A 22,272-nucleotide genomic window follows, 5' to 3' on the forward strand; every position below is an offset into this window, starting at 1 on the left:
AAGGGAAATAAAAAGGATCCCAAGGCTTTGAGCATCAGTGGATAGGAGGGCCTAAAGGAATAAAATCCTGGTCTAAGCGGCTAAACCAAGCTGTCCCTAACCATGTGCTTGTGGCGTGAAGGTGTCAGGTGAAAACTTGAGACTGAGCGGTTAAAGTCAAGGTCCAAAGCAAAAAAAGAGTGTGCTTAAGAACCCTGGACACCTCTAATTGGGGACTTTAGCAAAGCTGAGTCACAATCTGAAAAGGTTCACCCAATTATGTGTCTGTGGCATTTATGTATCCGGTAGTAATACTGGAAAACAAAGTGCTTAGGGCCACGGCCAAGACTCAAAAAGAAGCTGTGTTCAAGAATCATCATACTGAACTAGGAGAATCAATAACACTATTCGAAATCTGAAGTTCCTATAGATGCCAATCATTCTGAACCTCAATGGATAAAGTGAGATGCCAAAACTATTCGAGAGGCAAAAAGCTATAAGTCCCGCTCATATGATTGAAGCTCTGTTTCATTGATAGTTTGGAATTTATAGTATATTCTCTTCTTTTTATCCTAATTGATTTTCAGTTGCTTGGGGACAAGCAACAATTTAAGTTTGGTGTTGTGATGAGCGGATAATTTATACGCTTTTTGGCATTGTTTTTAGTATGTTTTTAGTAGGATCTAGTTACTTTTAGGGATGTTTTCATTAGTTTTTATGTTAAATTCACATTTCTGGACTTTACTATGAGTTTGTGTGTTTTTCTGTGATTTCAGGTATTTTCTGGCTGAAATTGAGGGACTTGAGCAAAAATCTGATTCAGAGGTTGAAGAAGGACTGCTGATGCTGTTGGATTCTGACCTCTCTGCACTCAAAGTGGATTTTCTGGAGCTACAGAACTCGAAATTGCGCGCTTTCAATTGCGTTGGAAAGTAGACATCCAGGGCTTTCCAGAAATATATAATAGTCCATACTTTGGCCAAGAATTGATGACGTAAACTGGCGTTCAACGCCAGCCTTCTACCCAAATCTGGCGTCCAGCGCCAGAAAAGAATCCAAAACCAGAGTTGAACGCCCAAACTGGCACAGAAACTGGCGTTCAACTCCACAAATGGCCTCTGCACGTGCAACACTCAAGCTCAGCCCAAACACACACCAAGTGGGCCCCGGAAGTGGATTTATGCATCAATTACTTACTCATGTAAACCCTAGTAGCTAGTTTATTATAAATAGGACCTTTTACTAGTCTTTTTGACCATCTTTGGATTACCTTATGATCCTTTGATCACGCTTTAGGGGCTGGCCATCTCGGCCATGCCTGGACCTTTCACTTATGTATTTTTAACGGTAGAGTTTCTACACTCCATAGATTAAGGTGTGGAGCTCTGCTGTTCCTCAAAGATTAATGCAAAGTACTACTGTTTTCTATTCAATTCTTCTTATTTCTCTTCTAAGATATCCATTCGCACCCAAGAACGTGATGAAGGTGATGATTATGTGTGACGCTCATCATCCTTCTCCTTTATGAATGCGTGCCTGACAAACACTTCTGTTCTACATGAAATAAGCTAGAATGAATATCTCTTAGATCTCCTAACCAGAATCTTCGTGGCGTAAGCTAGAATGATGGCGGCATTCAAGAGAATCCGGAAAGTCTAAACCTTGTCTGTGGTATTCCGAGTAGGATTCAATGACTGAATGACTGTGATGAGCTTCAAACTCGCGAGTGCTAGGCGTTAGTGACAGACGCAAAAGGAGGGTGAATCCTATTCTAGCATGATCGAGAACCGACAGATGATTGGCCGTGCTGTGACAGAGCATGTGAGCATATCTTTCACTGAGAGGAGGGGATGTAGCCACTGACAACGGTGATGCCCTTGCATAAAGCCAGCCATGGAAAGGAGTAAGACAGATTGGATGAAGATAGCAGGAAAGCAGAGGTTCAGAGGAATGAAAAGCATCTCTATTCACTTATCTGAAATTCCTACCAATGATTTACATAAGTACCTCTATCCCTATTCTATTATTTATTATTCGAAAACCACATAACCATTTATATCTGCCTGACTGAGATCTACAAGGTGACCATAGCTTGCTTCATACCAACAATCTCCGTGGGATTCGACCCTTACTCACGTAAGGTATTACTTGGACGACCCAGTGCACTTGCTGGTTAGTTGTATCGAAGTTGTGACAATTATGAATTAAGATCAAGCACCAAGCTTTCTTACGCACATATGACGCGGACGCGTCGAGGACGCTGTCGCATCTCGTGCCATTTTTTTTATATGCAATATGTGAATGCAAATGCAAACTATAGGTAGTAGTACTGAGAAGAGTTATTGAGAAAGGAAATAAAGTGATAAAAGAAAGAAACGATCATACCATGGTAGGTTGGACGCTCCACTAGCTCAGTCTTCTGTTGTTGGTGGATCCTCCAAGAGGAGGATCTCTAGATCTTTATTTTTCGTCTCCTTCTCACCATGATATAGCTTTAAGTGATGTCCATTAACCTTGATGGAATCAGAGCTTGAAGGATGACTCAGGTGGAAAACTCCGTATGGCTCAGCCTTCTCTACTCTATATGGACCTTCCCATCTTGATCTCAACTTGCCTGGCATGAGCCTCAGTCTAGAGTTGTAAAGGAGAATAAAGTCCCCAGGTTGGAACTCTCTTCTCTTGATGTGCTTATCATACACAACCTTCATCTTTTCCTTGTACAGCCTTGAGTTCTCATAAGCTTCAAGGCGAATGCTTTCTAATTCTTACAGTTATAACTTCCTTTCAGCTCTGGCTTTCTCAAATTCCATATTGCACTCCTTCACTGCCCAAAAGGCTTTGTGCTCCACCTCAACTGGGAGGTGACAGGCTTTTCCATAAAGTAAGCGGAAGGGACTCATCCCAATGGGTGTCTTGTATGTTGTTCTGTATGCCCAGAGTGCATCTTGTAGCCTGGTGCTCCAGTCTCTTCTATGAGGTTTGACTATCTTCTGCAATATACTCTTTATCTCTCTGTTAGACACCTCAGCTTGCCCATTAGTCTGGGAATGGTAGGCTATTGCCACCTTATAAATTATCCCATGCTTCTTCACTAATCCTGTTAGTCTCCTGTTATAGAAATGGGTGCCTTGATCGCTCACGATTGCTCGTGGTGATCCAAAGCGACAAATAATATGGTTTGTAACAAAGGAAACAACGGTGTTAGCATCATCAGTGCGGGTAGGAATTGCTTCCACCCATTTAGAAACGTAATCTACAGCTAACAATATATAAAAATAACCATTAGAATTTTGAAATGGACCCATGAAGTCAATGCCCCAAACATAAAAAATTTCACAGAAAAGCATAATCTGTTGAGGCATCTCATCCCTCTTGGATATATTACCAAACCTTTGGCATGGGGAACAAGATTTACAAAATTCAGCAGCGTCTTTAAAAAGAGTAGGCCACCAGAATCTACAATCTAAAATTTTTCTAGCTGTTCTTTGAGGGAAAAATGTTCTCCACTCTCAGATGAGTGGCAGGCCTCTAAAATGGAGTGAAATTCTGATTGAGGCACACATCGTCTAATCACCTGGTCAGCGTCACATCTCCATAAATATGGGTCATCCCATATATAATATTTGGACTCGATTTTTAGCTTGTCTCTTTGATGCTTAGTAAAGTTTGGAGGAAAAGTGCGGCTAACTAGATAATTAGCTACAGGCGCATATCAAGGGACTACTTCAGATACTGCTTGTAAGTTGTCAAATGGGAAATTATCATCTATAGGAGTGGAGTCATCCCTAATGTGCTCAAGGTGACTCAAGTGGTCTACCACTAGATTCTGGTTACCACTCCTATCCTTAATTTCTAAATCAAATTCTTGTAGTAGCAGTATCCAACGTATAAGCCTTTGTTTGGATTACTTTTTAGCTAATAAATACTTTAGAGCTGCGTGGTCTGAGTACACTACTACTTTAGCACCAAGTAAATAGGCTCGAAATTTATCCGGAGCAAAAATAATAGCAAGAAGCTCTTTCTCAGTAGGAGTGTAATTAGACTGAGCGGCATCTAAAGTCTTAGACGCATAAGCAATTACAAAAGGATCCTTACCTTCACGCTGAGCCAGCGCCGCTCCTACTGCATGGTTGGAAGCATCGCACATGATTTCAAATGGCTAGCTCCAATCTGGTCCTCTCACAATTGGAGCTTGAGTCAGGGTGGTCTTCAGCTTATCAAACGCTTGTTTGCAATCCTCACTGAACTCGAACTCAATATCCTTCTGCAGTTGTCTGGATAACGGTAGTTGTTCATACCCTGGGTCGAGCTATCCGACCCGGGATGATCGGCGACACAGCGACCGACCTCTTCAGGTCAGACTACCCGACCTCTTCTAAAAGAGCTCGGCCAAATCGACAGGAAAGCCCAATAAAGGGCCCAAATAGAGGAACACGACCCAAATCCAAAGGCAATCCCAGCCTATAGAGACAAAGGCGGTTCCCTTGAAGATAAGTTGACTTCGTCCAAAACAGGATAAGATAAGATAAGATAACTAACTTACCTTATTAGAAAGGTCAGCCCACACTACTATAAATACACTGGAGTACCCAGGTATAACTCATACTCTGATTTTACAAAAAACCTGCTTAATACCCGTGCTAACTTAAGCATCGGAGTCTCTTGCAGGTACCCCCCACCCTCCGGTGGCCGAGGATCAGCAGTGCAACAAGTCCAACAAGTCGGACACAACAGCTCCGGCCGCCACCAGCCAGCCGGACACACCATCTCCGACCAGTACCGAAGATCTCATCCGAGATCGACCTCTAGTTTCAGGTAACCCTCGGAACATTGGCGCTGTTGCCGGGGAACCTGAAAGTCATCCCAAAACCATGGCGGACGGCCATGACAACGACCACGACTCGGATCTGGAGAACAGAACGCCGCACAAGAACGCGGACACTACGCTAAAGGATACTCCAGAATCCAACGGGAACAAAAGCTCATCAAATCTGGGAGACATGGAAGCACTTCAAGATCGCTTAAAGCAACTTGAGAAAGAAACCCAGCAACAACGAGAGATCGAAAAGGATCTACAAAGAGAGGTACGGCGACGTCGAGAACTAGAAGAAAAACTACAGCAGTTAGAGGCCGACCTCAAATCAAAAGCTCCTCGGACCACTCCTGAGGAAAATTCACGCAAAGAACAGGATCCATTCACCAGGGAAATCATGAAGACCAAAATTCTGAAGGATTTCAAGCTCCCGGATATGGTTTTGTATGAGGGCACTACAGATCCCAACCATCATCTCAGCAATTTTAGAAGCAGAATGTACCTTACCGACGCCTCAGATGCTGTTCGCTGCAAAGCTTTTCCGACAACTCTTACGAAAACGGCGATCAGATGGTTCGACAACTTACCTCCGAAGTCCATCTCAAACTTCGATGACCTGGCCAAAAAGTTCCTGGCCAGATTCTCCATCCAGAAAGATAAGGCCAAGCACGCACCCAGTTTGCTAGGGATCAAGCAAGGAGATCGGGAGAGCCTCCGTAACTACATGGAAAGATTCAACAAAACATGCATGGACATACAAAGTTTACCAACAGAGGCTGCCATCATGGGGCTTATTAATGGCTTACGAGAGGGACCTTTCAGCCAATCTATATCAAAAAAGTATCCCACCTCCTTAGACGAAGTACAGGAGCGAGCAGAAAAATACATCAACATGGAAGAGAACGCTCGGCTAGGAGAAACCTCAAAATTCGGAACCTCCTACCGAGACAAAGACAAGGACTCCAAAAGGAAAGAAGATCGACAGGGTGAGAAAATCAAAAAATACCACAACTACACTCCTCTCAAAGCATCCCTGGTCGACGTGTACAAAGAAGTCTGCCATACAGAAAAAATTCCCCCAGCACAACCACTCAAAGGCAAAAGGGGAGGAGGAAATCGAAAGGAATATTGCGAATACCATCGAATTCGAGGGCACTCTACCAACAAATGCTTTGACTTGAAAAATATCATAGAAAAATTGGTAAGAGAAGGAAAATTAGATCGATTTCTGGCCACCTGGGATGATGACCAAAGAAAAAGACGAAGAGACGAAGATAATGGACGAGCTGAACGGTCACCTCGGACACCAGAAAGACACGTCCACATGATACACGGCGGATTCGCAGGAGGTGGGATCTCCAAATCGTCCCGAAAAAGATATCTCAAAGGAGTATATCATGTCGAGGGAAAGGAGGAAGCACCCGACCTCCCGGCGATAACATTTAATAAAGAGGACGCATCCGGCATCATCTCGGGACATGACGATCCCATGGTCATCACTGTTATACTGGCAAACGCCAATCTACATCGCACACTAGTAGACCAAGGGAGTTCTGCCGACATCTTATTCAAAACGGCTTTCGACAAGCTCGGTTTAGACGAAAAGGAACTTAAAGCATACCCGAACAATCTGTTTGGACTAGGAGACACTCCGATACAACCATTGGGATACGTATCGCTACACACTACTTTTGGAAAAGGAAACCAAACTAGAACCCTCAAAATAGACTACATTGTGGTCGACGTAAGTTCAGCCTATAATGCGCTCATAGGTCGGATAACACTCAATCAACTCGGCGCAATAGTCTCAACTCCGCATCTATGCATGAAATTCCCAACTACAGAAGGGATAGCCACGATAAAAGCAGATCAAAAGACGGCACGTCTCTGTTACAACGAGAGCTTAAACCTCAAAGGCAGAGGAGAAGAGTTTCATACAATTGAGATTGGCGGAGCTCAGCATCGAGAAGAACTCCGTCCACACCCAGAAGGTGAGGTAGAGAAGGTTCAGATTGGAGACACCGCGGACAAAACGACTAATATCGGCACGGTCCTAAGAAAAGATTCAAAAGAATTACTGATACAATTCTTACGAGATAATGTCGATCTCTTCGCATGGAAAGCCGCAGACATGCCAGGCATAGACCCTAAGCTAATGTACCACAAGTTGGCGGTCTATCCAGGATCTCGGCCGGTACAGCAGAAGCGAAGAAAACTCGGACCAGAACGATCCCAAGCTGTGGAAGAACAAGTACAAACGTTACTGGAGGCAGGATTCATAAGAGAAGTCAAGTACCCACTATGGCTAGCCAACGTCGTCTTGGTGAAAAAATCAAACAGGAAGTGGCGCATGTATACCGATTACACCGATCTCAACAAAGCCTGCCCAAAAGATCCATACCCACTACCAAGTATTGACGCTCTGGTAGACGCTTCCTCTGGATATAGATACCTCTCGTTTATGGACATCTATTCGGGATACAACCAAATTCCCATGTATCCACCAGATCAAGAAAAAACCTCGTTCTTAACACCAAAGGCGAACTACTGCTACATCGTGATGCCTTTCGATCTCAAGAACGCGGGAGCTACCTATCAAAGGCTAATGAATAAAGTCTTCTCGAATCACATCGGAAAAATCATGGAAGTCTATGTGGACGACATGTTGATAAAAACACAAAGCGAAGATACACTATTATCTGACCTGGCTCAAGTGTTTGACACTATAAGGAAGCATAACATGCGACTCAACCCCGCGAAATGCACCTTCGCAGTTGAAGCAGGCAAATTCTTAGGCTTCATGCTCACACAAAGGCGAATTGAAGCAAATCCAGACAAATGTCAAGCTATACTCAACATGAAGAGCCCAACCTGTGTCAAAGAAGTACAACAACTCAACGGGAGACTAGCCGCCCTTTCCCGATTCTTAGCAGGAGCTACGATAAAATCTCTCCCCTTCTATGCTACTTTAAGAAAGGGAAAACAGTTCGAATGGACGACAGAATGTGAGCAAGCTTTCTGAGACTTCAAGGAGTTCTTAGAACGGCCACCTATCCTATCTCGACCATGAGAAGGAGAACCACTCATATTATATCTCGCAGTAGGAAGCCGGGCGATAGCCTCAGCACTAGTCAGAGAAGACAAAAATGGGCAATAACCCGTCTACTTCATTAGTAAAGCACTACAGGGATCCGAGCTGAACTACCAGAAAATAGAAAAATTTGCCTATATTCTCATCCTAACATCTCGACGACTCCACCCGTACTTCCAGGCTCACACCATTAAGGTTAGAACTAACCAGCCCATAAAAGGAATATTGCAGAAAACAGATTTAGCAGGCAGAATTCTACAATGGGCAGTCAAGTTGTCAGAATTCGACCTCCAATACGAAGCCCGGATGGCCATCAAGTCACAGTATCTGGCTGACTTCATCGCAGAATTCACAGATACCCTGGAAACTCCCACAGAATGGGATCTCTATGTGGACGGTTCCTCAAATAAAACTGGAAGCGGCGCAGGCGTGATAATAGAAAGCAACCAAGGAACCCAAGTTGAGCTCTCCCTTAAGTTCGGGTTCCCAGCCTCCAAAAACCAAACGGAATATGAAGCATTATTAGCTGGTTTGAAGCTAGCTAAAGAGGTCGGAGCTCAAAAACTCAACATTTACAGCAATTCACAAGTGGTCACATCACAAATAACAAGGAGCTACCAAGCCAAAGACCCCACCATGAAAAAATATTTGGATAAAACCAAGGAACTACTCGGACAAATCGGGGAATATAAGATCTGCCACATACCCCGCGAATAAAATGCCCGAGCTGATGCACTCTCAAAACTAGCCAGCACCAAACCAGGGGGCAACAATAGAAGCCTCATCCAGGAAATGTTGCAAAACCCGTCAATCTCGGAAGAGGAAAAAGTCCTGGCTATAACAAGTCAGGACCAAGGATGGATGACCCCCATAATCAAATATCTCAAAGAAGGAACACTCCCCGCAGAAAAAAAAAGGAGGCAAAGAAGTTAAAAAGGGAGGCACAGTACTACACCATCATAAACAACATCCTGTACAAAAGAGGAATCTCAATACCTTTACTAATATGCGTGCCGACCTCCAACACAAGAGAAGTGCTAGAAGAAATACACGGCGGCATCTGTGGCAATCATCTCGGAGCACGAGCTCTGGCCAAAAAAGTATTTTGGGCAGGATTTTATTGGCCAACTCTACAAAAAGAAGCCACAGAATTTGTAAAGACATGTCCACCATGTCAAAAACATGCCAACTTTCACATCGCCCCACCAGAAGAGCTCATCAGCGTGACTTCGCCTTGGCCGTTTGCAAAATGGGGACTCGATCTTCTCGGCCCCTTCCCACAGGGATCAGGACAAGTTAAATTTCTCATAGTGGGAGTAGATTACTTTACAAAGTGGATCGAGGCAGAGCCCTTAGCCAATGCCACCGCTCAAAGAAGCCGGAAGTTCTTATATCAGAACATTGTCACAAGGTTCAGGGTTCCATATTCAATAACCACAGACAATGGCACCCAATTCACAGATGCAGGCTTCAGAAAACTAGTAGCCGACTTGGGTATAAAGCACCAGTACACCTCCGTCGAACATCCACAAGCCAATGGGCAGGCCGAAGCTGCGAACAAAGTCATACTAGCTGGATTAAAACGGAGATTACAAGATGCAAAGGGAGCCTGGGCAGAAGAGCTCCCACAAGTCCTATGGGCATATCGAACAACGCCACATTCCACCACGAAGGAATCCTCCTTTCGATTAGCATACGGAACGGAGGCGATGATTCCAATAGAGATTGAGGAAGGGTCGCCCAGAGTAGTTCACTATAATGAGGACGCAAACTTCCAACTTCAGAGAGAAGAGCTCGACTTGCTACCCGAAATCCAAGAAAGAGCTCGGATCAGGGAAGAAGCTCTAAAACGCCGAATGGCTTCCAGATATAATCAAAAGGTAGTGCCGAGAAATTTCACAGAAAATGATCTCATACTAATCCGAAATGACATCGGAATAACTCGACCAGGAGAGGGAAAGCTGGCAGCGAACTGGAAAGGGCCTTACCGAATTGTAGAAGTACTTGGAAAGGGCTACTACAGACTGTCTGAACTCGATGGACGAGAGCTTCCCAGGTCATGGCACGCCTGCAACCTCAGAAGGTACTACAGTTAGAAAAGATAAAAGATCTCATCATTGGATACACTCTTTTTCCTGAAAAGGTTTTTTAATGAGGCACCAAGTTGAGACTCAGACAATATCATATGTATATACTTGCACTCTTCCTTTAAATAAAATATATTTTAGATATTCTACAAAGATTTCAAGACGCATTAATCTGAAGTATTCATCGTCCGATTATAAAGCAACAGATCGGCAGAAAGTGAAAAACAATTTCACTGCACGATCACGATAAAGACAACCGTCCGATAAAGGTGAAAATGCGATTCACCCAAAGGACGATCTAGAAATGACAACCACTTTCTACAGATCGGCAAAGATGAACACAGAATAATGTAAGAAGTTATCAAAAGTGATCCAAAAAAAAAAAACCTGACGAGGTCTTGCGGAATGCTAAAATAATAACTTAAAGACTGGCCGACATTGAGAAGTCGGACCAAGTCAACCCAAGTTATAAGGAAACCCTGGAAAGAGGTCTGGCCAACCCTATTAAAGATGATTACTTTAACTTAGAAGGGCTCGACATGACAAAGTCAGCCCAAAATGAGAAGTTATCAACGTAGTCCCTGAAAGAGATCTGACAAAGATCCAAGAAAGAGGACTACAAATAACTTAAAGGAGACCATATAACCAAGTCGGACTCCTACTACTAAAAAGTTATCAATGTAGTCCTTGAAAGAGATCTGACAAAGATCCAAGAAAGAGGACTACAAATAACTTAAAGGAGACCGATATAACCAAGTCGGACTCCTACAACTAAAAAGTTATCAACGTAGTCCCTGAAAGAGATCTGACAAAGATCCAAGAAAGAGGACTACAAATAACATAAAGGAGACCGAGATAACCAAGTCGGACTCCCACAACTAAAAAGTTATAAAAGTAGTCCCTAAAAGAGATCTGACAAAGATCCAAGAAAGAGGACTACAAATAACTCAAAGGAGACCAATATAACCAAGTCGGACTCCTACAACTGAAGAGTTATAAAAGTAATCCTTGAAAGAGATCGGACAAAGATCCAAGAAAGAGGATTACAAAGATAACTTAGAAAAGGACTGCGAAAACAACTCGGAGGACTAACTTGAAGAAATCGGTTACAAATCGTCAGAAATACAAACCGAAGCGAGAACAAACCAAAAATCAAGTTAGACCTACCTAATCACAACCACAAAGGATTCAAGATACAATGTACAAAGCAATCCAAAAGGGATACCAAGTCAAGCACAAAAGTGCGATATCATCCACAAGGTTATAAAAGCCTCAGAGGCCACCAAAACCTATCTCAAAAAAGCTAAAGCATGCTACCATTTGTTTTTCATAAAAAACAAAAGTTGTTGGGCAAGAAACGGGAAAGTGTCAGCAATTAACAAAATATAAAGAGTTTAAAAAAGCCCACAAGCCGGGCCAACTACATATCCAGAATAAAGATTAAAACTAAGGGTCAGAAGATTTTTTAGCAGCATCAGGCTGAGGAGACGGAGGCCGAGTCTGGAGAGGAACGGCATCTACAGTACCGTCATCCCGGTTCAAGATCTGGCAGTCGGGGTGAGAAGCGGAAGGACCAACCTCGGCAGGGACAGCAGAAATCGACACCTTGGTAGAGGCTACAGGGGGAGGATCGACATCATCCTCATCCTCGTCATCAGGGACAACCTTGCCATCCCTAACAACGTTCTCCAAGCTAAAGAGGGTCAGGTCGGCCTCGGGAGCAATAACCCGAACCTATTCCCTCAGGTTCTCATAGGAAGCAGTTACACTGCCAACAAGATGACCTTGGAGTTCGGAATAATTAGCCCGGGCATTCTCCAACTCTTCTCTCAGACGCAACACCTACCGGTAAGACGTCAAATAACTGTCCTTATGCCGCATAGCCGTGTCCTCGGCCAGTCTCAGAGAACCAGCCAGAGAAGTAGAGCTAGCCTTTTCATTCTCCAAGTCTTTCTCCAACTTGGCCACCCTTACTTCAAGTTCCTCCTTCAAGCCCTTCATCCGATCAAACTCCTGCTTGGCCTCCTCCATAAAAGCTTTAGTGGCATGGAGAGGAAGACTTTGAGCAGTTCGATATAGGGCCGCCCCCATGTGTGCCAACTTGATACCACTCCGAGTGATATAATCAAAATGATGAAGAAGCGACACGTCGTCCATAGGAAGAACACCATAAGGGCCGATTTGTTGATCTACAAACTCAACCGCATCAAAGTCAGGAGCATCAAGGTTGAAAGGCTCAATTGTGTTTTGCTTTTTACTAAGAGGGGCACCGGAAGTTGCAACAGAAGATTATGGAGGATCGGCCAGACGGACCCGAGGAGTAGGAATTGCTTTCCTCGGCCCGGGAGAACTCGATATAGTAGGCTTAACTGGAGGCTGAGAAGATCCCTCTCCAGGCGCCTTGGCCGAGATGTTTAAAGCAGCGGTCGCCTTCTTCGCCTTCTTATAGGCCCTCATGGAATCATTATTCTTCGACATCTCTGAAAAACACAAAAATCAAAGACAAGTTACAACACAGGAGAAGCAAAGCTCGGGAACAAGTATAAAAACAAATCAGACAGTACCCAAAGCAGCCCGAACCAAAGATGGATCACTCAAAAATCTCTTCGTGTCCAAGTGGGGAGGCTTCCCCCACAAATCTTCAAGAACAACTACAAAGGCCCGCTCAACCTCACTAAGCACTTCCCATGTGTAACGTGGCACTCTTACATTCTTTTGCCACTCCAGAGGAAAAGCAGGCTCATCATTTTCATCAAGAAAAAAGGGGCGAACCCCCTCAATGGCACGGACTTGGAAGAAATAGTTCTTAAAATCCTTAAACGACTCATCATACATGGCAAAAACTTTATGCCCCTATGTGATGACATGTCACCATGTCATGTTTTTCTATGCTTTTTCATACAAGAAATTGATAATTAGTGCTTAAATATTATATTCTTTTATGCTTAAATGGTATATTTCCTTGATCTTTTAATTTTATAAATTTGGTAGGAAATAAGAAGAAAAAGAAGCACAAAATAAGCTAAAAAGGAGAAAAAAAGAGCTTTGGGGCACACTTTGAAGCTGGAGCACACTTTGGAGCCTTAGGCCACGCTTTTAAAAGCGTGGCCCATGACCAAATAAAGGAAGCATGAACAATCAGCACACAAAGCTCAGTTCACTAAGTGAACTTAGTGAACTTAGCTTTGCCGTACAAGAAAAATGTGCTTGGAGGCAAGAAATTTCGCTAAGTTAAAAGTGGGCGTTTACAACATGACCATGCCTCCTTCAAAGGGCAATAACTTGAGCTACAGACGTCCAATTGATGTGCTTCCAGTTGCGTTGGAAAGCTGACATTCAGAGCTTTCCAACGATGTATCATAGTCCATATTTAGCACGAAATTGAGGCACGAGTGAAATGCATCTTTAAGGGCTAAAAATAAGCAAAAAAATCAGCCAATGCTTCCACCAAGGCTCGAAGGGGGAGACACAAGGAAAACAAAGAAAGCAAAATAAAGCTCAGTTCACTTTCTCAACTGAGCGTTATCGGGCTCCCACTCATGAAAATACAAGAAAAAAAGCTCACAAAAGTGCTTCCACCAAGTGTTGAACCTAAGACCTTGAGGCCGAAAGCAAGGCACCACAAAGGAAAGCTCAGTTGGTTTTTCCAACTGAGCACTATCTCCCCCCTTCTCCCCCACAAATTGATATGGACCCAAGGCACCAAGGAACTTTGTCGCACAATTTTGGCACACAACCAAGGCTGGACGCGCATCAAATGACACGGACAGCACAACTTGAAAGCTAAGTTGGGTTTTCCAACTGAGCTTTCCCCTGGGAGCAACACCCATGGACCAAAAATTGAATAAAAGTTCCATTTAAATTCAATTCTTCTCCAAATTGAATCAAGGCCAACCAAACCCATTTCTCCTCAGATCCAAAGCAAGCAAAGCCCACATCATCACTCAAAGGCACAAGAACAAGCTAGAATTAGGATTTTCATTTAATTTGTTTTTCATTTCAATTTCATTTTTTACTTTGTAAAGCCTATATAAAGGCATCACTCTCATTTTCAAAGGGGAGCTCCAGGAGAAAGGAGGCTAGCTCCAATAGGGAGTTGTGCACTCTTTAGTTTTCATTTTGCTTTCTCTCTTAGTTTTCTTTTCTGTTTTGAAATTTTGGATTGAGATTGGAAGGAATTCTGTTTTCATTCTCCATCTGCAACCTCTCTTGTTCTTCTTCTACAATTTACTCTTCCATTTTCATTTTGCAATTGTTCTTGTTGGATCAAGGAAGGATTTGAGATCTAGACTTGTTTTCTAGTCTCTTCCACTCCTGAGATCTTGAACTACTTTTAAATTGCTGCAAATTAAGCACTGCTTTTCTGTTTTGAAGTCTTCAAGCAATTTCCCTTTTTTGTTTAGATCTGTTGCATGATTTTGCACCATTTACTTCTCTGTTTGATTGCTATTTACACTTTTCTGTTAAATTTTAATTTCCAGCACCCACTCCCCTTTATATTTCATGCAATTTACATTTCTTGTCATTTAAGATTCTTGCAATTTACATTTCTTGCTCTTTAAGTTTCTGTCAAATTTACTTTCTGCACTTTAATTCCTCTTGCCATTTACTTTCTGTTGTTTCAACTGTCACTCAAATCTCTCAATGTTAGCTTGACTAAACTAATCACCCACTAAAGTTGCTTGATCCATCAATCCCTGTGGGATCGACCTCACTCTAAGTGAGTTTTACTACTTGATACGATCCGGTACACTTGCCGGTGAGTTTATGGTGTTTTGAAAAATTCAGTTTTCCACAAAAATACCATCAAGTTTTTGGCGCCGTTGCCGGGGATTGATTTAGATCAACAATGATTAAGTGGGTGAGAAGTCTAGATCAAGCATTTTCTTTATTTTTGTTTTCTATTTTAGATTGAAACCAAGGTGTTTGAGTTATTGCCTCACTAAGAAATTCATCTCTGAGATATGAATTTCAATTTTCCTTGGTGTTGTGTTTTCCAAAATTCAAATGGAGTTCAACTCATCTTATGATCAAACAAATTTTATGGGATATTACCCACCATCACCAATCTCTAATGATGGCTGGGAATATCACCAAGAAAATACCAATTCTGAGCACTCCAATTCATGGAGATTTGCTTTAAAGACACAAGATGAGCAAGAGAATCATATGGGATACTTCCCACCACCACAAAATGATTCAAGTCATTATTCTAATGGTGGCTGGGAGTATCACCAAGGAATGAAAGAGCATCCACCCTCACGTTCCAGTTTCTCATTTGAAAGTTCTTCATCACTTGATTATGCCTCAACACAAACCTCCATGAACCAAAGCCTCTCAAAGCTTGAGACCATGTTTGAAAAATATGAGAGGGAGGCACAGATATCCTGGAACGAGCAAGAGAGTTCATTCAAAAACATAGAAGTGCTGGTAAACCAAATGTTAAGTGCACGGGAGAAGGTGGAAGAGCAAAATGAAGAAACCCTTGAACTAGTTGAAGATCCCCTTCAAAAATCCAGAGAATTATTGAAAAGACAAGAACAACTCATGGAGGAACAACAACAATCCTGGAGAGAACAAGAAATCCTTCTTCAGAAGAAGGATGAGCATTTGGAGAACATAGGGAAACACTCAGAATCACTAAGCAAGGAAAATGAAGACCAATTGATGGATGTGAAGGATAAAGTGAAAGAGCAAGATGAGGAGGCTACTGCATCAAGTGAACTTTCAATAAAGAATGAGGTGGTTGAAAATGAAACTGCACTTGAGATGACAAGGGAACGTGAAGACTCACAACTCTCACAAACGTCCCTGACCCAAAAACTCTCAACAATTGAATCTGTGATTGAAAAATATGAAGAGGAGATGAAGAAATGTTGGGAAGATCAACAAACCTCCTCAATGAAAAAGCTATTAAGTCAAATGTTGGGAGGGGAGGAGCATGAAAGTGAGGAAGTCATTCCAGAAAATTTACACTCAAGTGAGGCAGAGAAGTACATGAAGGAAGAGTTCATGGAACCACCAATTCAAAAGGCTCTGGATGAATATAAAACTCCAATAATCACACAGCAACCAAGTCTTGAATCCAAAGAAGTGAAGGCAACTAGCAAGAACACCAATTCTGTCCCTGATCCAGCAAGCAAGATTAATCAAGCCATTTGCAAAAGGAAGCTTGCTGAGGAAAGGCCAAGACAAGGGACACTAGCTGAATCTTCTCCCCCTTTAAGGTCATTCCTCTTAACAAACTGGAAGAAGAGGAAGAAAGTGAAGAACAACATGTCAAGCTAATGACACTAAAAGAGCACTTGTTGGGAGGTAACCCAACCGTAGGTAACATTTCTTTTCTGCTTTATCTTCGTTCTTTGTTTTGTTTAAATTCAATAAATTGGCATATGGTTACATTCTAAGTTTGGTGTTGCCTTGTAACAAATTGTTTTCAATCTTTTTGGATGATTGCATCAAATTAAAAATGAAAGTGACACACCAAGATTCTAAGTTTGGTGTGCTACTTATTTTTCTATGCAATTTATTCAAGCAACACTGCTTGTTTGCCTAATCATAATGCCTCTGAAATTTTATTTTTCTCTTTTGGTTTAACATTTTAGTTTCCTCTTTATTCATTTACGTGTTTTTTTTAATCCTTTCTTTTATTAACTGTGTTTGTTAATACATCATCAAGAGAGCTTTATTCATGACAAGATTCTTGGCTTGGTGATTGTATTTAACATACCACAGTTTCATTTAGTCTTATTTCAAATAAAATGGACATAGGATTGCATTCTATGTTTGGTGTTGCTATGCAACAAAATTTGGTTCCAATTCTTACAAGATACTTGCATCAATTCCAAGTGAAAGTGTCACACTAAGTTTGGTGTGCCACTTATCTTTTATGCAAATTATTATGCACACCTTCTTAAGTTTGCAATCACAATGTCTCTGTCTCTTGTGCCTTGATTATTATCTTTAATTTTGCTTGCTTAGAACACATGTACTACTAACATTTCATTATGTAAGACATTCATGATCCATCTTAGTCCCATAGCCATTGTTCTAATTGTTGCTTGAGGATGAGCAAGCATTCTGAGTATTGGTATGGGAGGAAGGAAGAATAGAAGGAAAAGAACAACAATAGAGAAGATGAATTACAAGGTTGCAAAGTTCCTTTTCTTCTCATTTGTTTCCAGTATTTATTGCATGATTGTCTTCACCTTCTCTGTTTACATGTGTGTATGAATAAAGCATAACTTGAATCTTGATTTGTAACATGCTGTTGTGGCATTATGACTACCAACTTGAGTTTTGTGAGTTCAAAAGCAATAAAGCATCATGATCATAAACAAACAAGGCATTAAAGAAGATTTTAGCAAGTGCATACAAGTATTGGAAAGCTAGTATGATTAATTGTTGCTCAATTGCATTGGATTTTATTTAATTGAAGTTTTCATCTAGTACATTTTGTGAAATCTTTTGAAAATCATGAAAACCTTGAAGAAGCAAATACAATTAAAGCAAGAAAAGAAAAAGGGAAAGAATGAGAATGCTGAAGGCTCTGAGTACCAATGGCAATTTATTTGTTAAGTACTTGTGGTGTTTATGTATCAAGCCAAATGCTTGAAAACAAAACACTTAGAAGTCAAGGCTAGGCTCAAGTGCAAAAGCACTCCCTCAAAGCTCAAGGTTCTGAGCATCAATGATTAGAGAGTCAAGAAAAGAAAAGAAAAATGAGCTTAATGAAGTCCTCTAATTAAATGCTTGTGGTGCTTATGTATCAAGTGGAAATACTTGAAAACAAAGCATTTAGAGTCGTAGCTTTGTTATTAACTCATGGGGCAAAGCACCCAAAAGGAGAAGCTAAATAAGAAAATCAAAAGCTTGTTTCAAGGAAGAAATATAAGAGAAAGATTTCATAAAATGAGCTAGATAGAAGCATCAATCATTTACATTTCTTTTGTGATTGTAGCATGCATAGAAAACTAGCCTACCATGAACATTGAGTTGCTATTCTTCTTACCTTGGGTTGTCAATCTTAATTGCATGATTCTTTTCTTGCTTGGGGACAAGCAAGGTTTAAGTTTGGTGTTGTGATGACATGTCACCATGTCATGTTTTTCAATGCTTTTTCATACAAGAAATTGATAATTAGTGCTTAAATATTATATTCTTTTATGCTTAAATGGTATATTTCCTTGATCTTTTAATTTTATAAATTTGGTAGGAAATAAGAAGAAAAAGAAGCACAAAATAAGCTAAAAAGGAGAAAAAAAGAGCTTTGGGGCACACTTTGGAGCCTTAGGCCACGCTTTTAAAAGCGTGGCCCATGACCAAATAAAGGAAGCATGAACAATCAGCACACAAAGCTCAGTTCACTAAGTGAACTTAGCTTTGCCGTACAAGAAAAATGTGCTTGGAGGCAAGAAATTTCGCTAAGTTAAAAGTGGGCGTTTACAGCATGACCATGCCTCCTTCAAAGGGCAATAACATGAGCTACAGACGTCCAATTGATGTGTTTCCAGTTGCGTTGGAAAGCTGACACTCAGAGCTTTCCAACGATGTATTATAGTCCATATTTGGCACGAAATTGAGGCACGAGTGAAATGCATCTTTAAGGGCTAAAAATAAGCAAAAAAATCAGCCAATGCTTCCACCAAGGCTCGAAGGGGGAGACACAAGGAAAACAAGGAAAGCAAAATAAAGCTCAGTTCACTTTCTCAACTGAGCTTTATCGGGCTCCCACTCATGAAAATATAAGAAAAAAAGCTCACAAAAGTGCTTCCACCAAGTGTTGAACCTAAGACCTTGAGGCCGAAAGCAAGGCACCATAAAGGAAAGCTCAGTTGGAAAATCCAACTGAGCACTATCTCCCCCCTTCTCCCCCACAAATTGACACGGACCCAAGGCACCAAGGAACTTTGGCGCACAATTTTGGCACACAACCAAGGCTGGACGCGCATCAAATGACACGGACAGCACAACTTGAAAGCTAAGTTGGGTTTTCCAACTGAGCTTTCCCCTGGGAGCAACACCCATGGACCAAAAATTGAATAAAAGTTCCATTTAAATTCAATTCTTCTCCAAATTGAATCAAGGCCAACCAAACCCATTTCTCCTCAGATCCAAAGCAAGCAAACCCCACATCATCACTCAAAGGCACAAGAACAAGCTAGAATTAGGATTTTCATTTAATTTGTTTTTCATTTCAATTTCATTTTTTACTTTGTAAAGCCTATATAAAGGCATCACTCTCATTTTCAAAGGGGAGCTCCAGGAGAAAGGAGGCTAGCTCCAATAGGGAGTTGTGCACTCTTTAGTTTTCATTTTGCTTTCTCTCTTAGTTTTCTTTTCTATTTTGAAATTTTGGATTGAGATTGGAAGGAATTCTGTTTTCATTCTCCATCTGCAACCTCTCTTGTTCTTCTTCTACAATTTACTCTTCCATTTTCATTTTGCAATTGTTCTTGTTGGATCAAGGAATGATTTGAGATCTAGACTTGTTTTCTAGGCTCTTCCACTCCTGAGATCTTGAACCACTTTTAAATTGCTGCAAATTAAGCACTGCTTTTCTGTTTTGAAGTCTTCAGGCAATTTCCCTTTTTTGTTTAGATCTGTTGCATGATTTTGCACCTTTTACTTCTCTGTTTGATTGCTATTTACACTTTTCTGTTAAATTTTAATTTCTAGCACCCACTCCCTTTTATATTTCATGCAATTTACATTTCTTGTCATTTAAGATTCTTGCAATTTACATTTCTTACTCTTTAAGTTTCTGTCCAATTTACTTTCTGCACTTTAATTCCTCTTGTCATTTACTTTCTGTTGTTTCAACTGTCACTCAAATCACTCAATGTTAGCTTGACTAAACTAATCACCCACTAAAGTTGCTTGATCCATCAATCCCTGTGGGATCGACCTCACTCTAAGTGAGTTTTACTACTTGATACGACCCGGTACACTTGCCGGTGAGTTTATGGTGTTTTGGAAAATTCAGTTTTCCACAAAAATACCATCAGGGCCGACCTGAAGGAAACCCAGGAAGCTTTCTTTTTGGAGGAACCTCCAGGTTTGGCCGAGACAAAAAGATAAAGGAAAAGAGTTTCAGAAGGTGTTATGTCCAACTCCTGACAAAGAAGCTGAAATATTTTTATAAAACCCCAAGAGTTGGGATGAAGCTGGGACGGAGCAATATTGCAGGACCACAACAAGTCAATTTTAAAAGCAGTAAAAGGGAAAGTAATGTTTAATTGGCTGAAGAAGTATTCATAAGCATAGAAAGAGGGACGCTCCCCCTCGACGGAAGTCAGAAAACAAACTCTCTCATCGGAACCAGGAGCAACAAGCTTGTAATCACTCTCGCGGGCACGGTTATCACAAATCCTATGGCACTTCCTCAGCTCTGTGCAAAATTCAGCATCCACAATAGAAACACACAACAAAATAAGGGAGTCCAGCCAATCGGACATCCCCTCGGGAACTCTGGAAGACATCTCTACAATGTTATTGCGAGAAGACATGAGGCCAACTAATCCTACAAGTAAGAAAAGAAGATGGGATTACTAAAAACATCTCGGACAAGGGAAGAAAACAACTCAATACGATGCAGGCGAACACACAGAAAAGGAAAACCCCAAGACTCAAACCAAAATCTTGGGGCATCCTTTGGAGGCAGTAACAAAGCAAGGTTTCCAGGAAAATCTACAGCACCCACCCCAGCATTTTTCAAATAAGAAAAAGACTTTAAATAGTAAGTAGTGTCAAAAGAAAAAGTCATCACAATCAATCAGCAAAAGCATTCCCAAAATCAAGTACGCCAAGAAGAAACCATCAAAGGTGCGAACTTTTTCAGAATCAGGCAAAGCAATCGTCAAATAAAAGCAAGAAACAGATACGGGTTTTTTCTGGATAAACGGCATCAGAACGGAAACAACAAAGAACATGAAAAACCCTAAAAGCATTAAGCAAAGGCAAAAAGGATCATGCAGAAAATAAAGAAACTCCCAGAACGCACAACAATACGGCATAACAAAACCAAAGATCACTTTCTCTAAAGAAAGGGTCAAAATCAAAGCAAAACAAGAAGAATATATGAAACGGGACTAACCTGGAGACGATGAAAAACTTCGAGGAAAAAGACAGAAGCGCAGAAATAAAAGCTGCCCAAGAAAATCACCAAACAACGTCGCAACTCAAGGAAGCAGAAGAACAAAATGAAAAACAGAGAGCGAAGAGAGCAGAGAAAGAAGTTACGAAAAGGGCGAAGGAGAGAAACCGTTTTTGAGGTTTTCAAAATCAAAATGAAAGAGCCAAAGGGAAATGGGGCAATTAATGACAAAATTAATGAAAGCATTAAACCCTTGCACATTCCCAAAGCGCCGATATAAAAGCACGCGCTTTTAGAGGAAACGTTCTACATTCAAAAGCTGTTTCAAAGGAATCGACAAAATGTTTGAGTTCGGCCTCACTAGACCGAAGTCAAAGAACTCAACCTCAAAAGAAGACCGAGCTCAAGCAGGGGCACTGTTCATACCCTGGGTCGAGCTATCCGACCCGGGATGATCGGCGACACAGCGACCGACCTCTTCAGGTCAGACTACCCGACCTCTTCTAAAAGAGCTCGGCCAAATCGACAAGAAAGCCCAATAAAGGGCCCAAATAGAGGAACACGACCCAAATCCAAAGGCAATCCCAGCCTATAGAGACAAAGGCGGTTCCCTTGAAGATAAGCTGACTTCGTCCAAAACAGGATAAGATAAGATAAGATAACTAACTTATCTTATCAGAAAGGTCAGCCCACACTACTATAAATACACTAGAGTACCCAGGTATAACTCATACTCTGATTCTACAAAAAAACCTGCTTAATACCCGTGCTAACTTAAGCATCGGAGTCTCTTGCAGGTACCCCCCACCCTCCGGTGGCCGAGGATCAGCAGTGCAGCAAGCCCAACAAGTCGGACACAACAGCTCCGGCCGCCACCAGCCAGCCGGACAAACCATCTCCAACCAGTACCGAAGATCTCATCCGAGATCGACCTCTAGTTTCAGGTAACCCTCGGAACAGTAGTGCTACCTTACTAAAGTCCTTAATGAATTTCCGGTAAAAACCTACGTGGCCAAGGAATGAACGGACTTCCCTCACAGAGGAGGGGTAAGGTAAACTAGAAATAACATCCACCTTTGCTGGATCTACAGAAATGCCAGTGTTAGATACAACATGTCCTAGTACAATCCCTTGTTTTACCATAAGGTGACATTATTCAAAATTCAATACAAGGTTCGTACTAACACATCTATCTAATACTCTAGAT

Source organism: Arachis hypogaea, chromosome 11 (genome assembly GCF_003086295.3).
Source record: "Arachis hypogaea cultivar Tifrunner chromosome 11, arahy.Tifrunner.gnm2.J5K5, whole genome shotgun sequence".
Taxonomy (NCBI): Eukaryota; Viridiplantae; Streptophyta; class Magnoliopsida; order Fabales; family Fabaceae; genus Arachis; species Arachis hypogaea.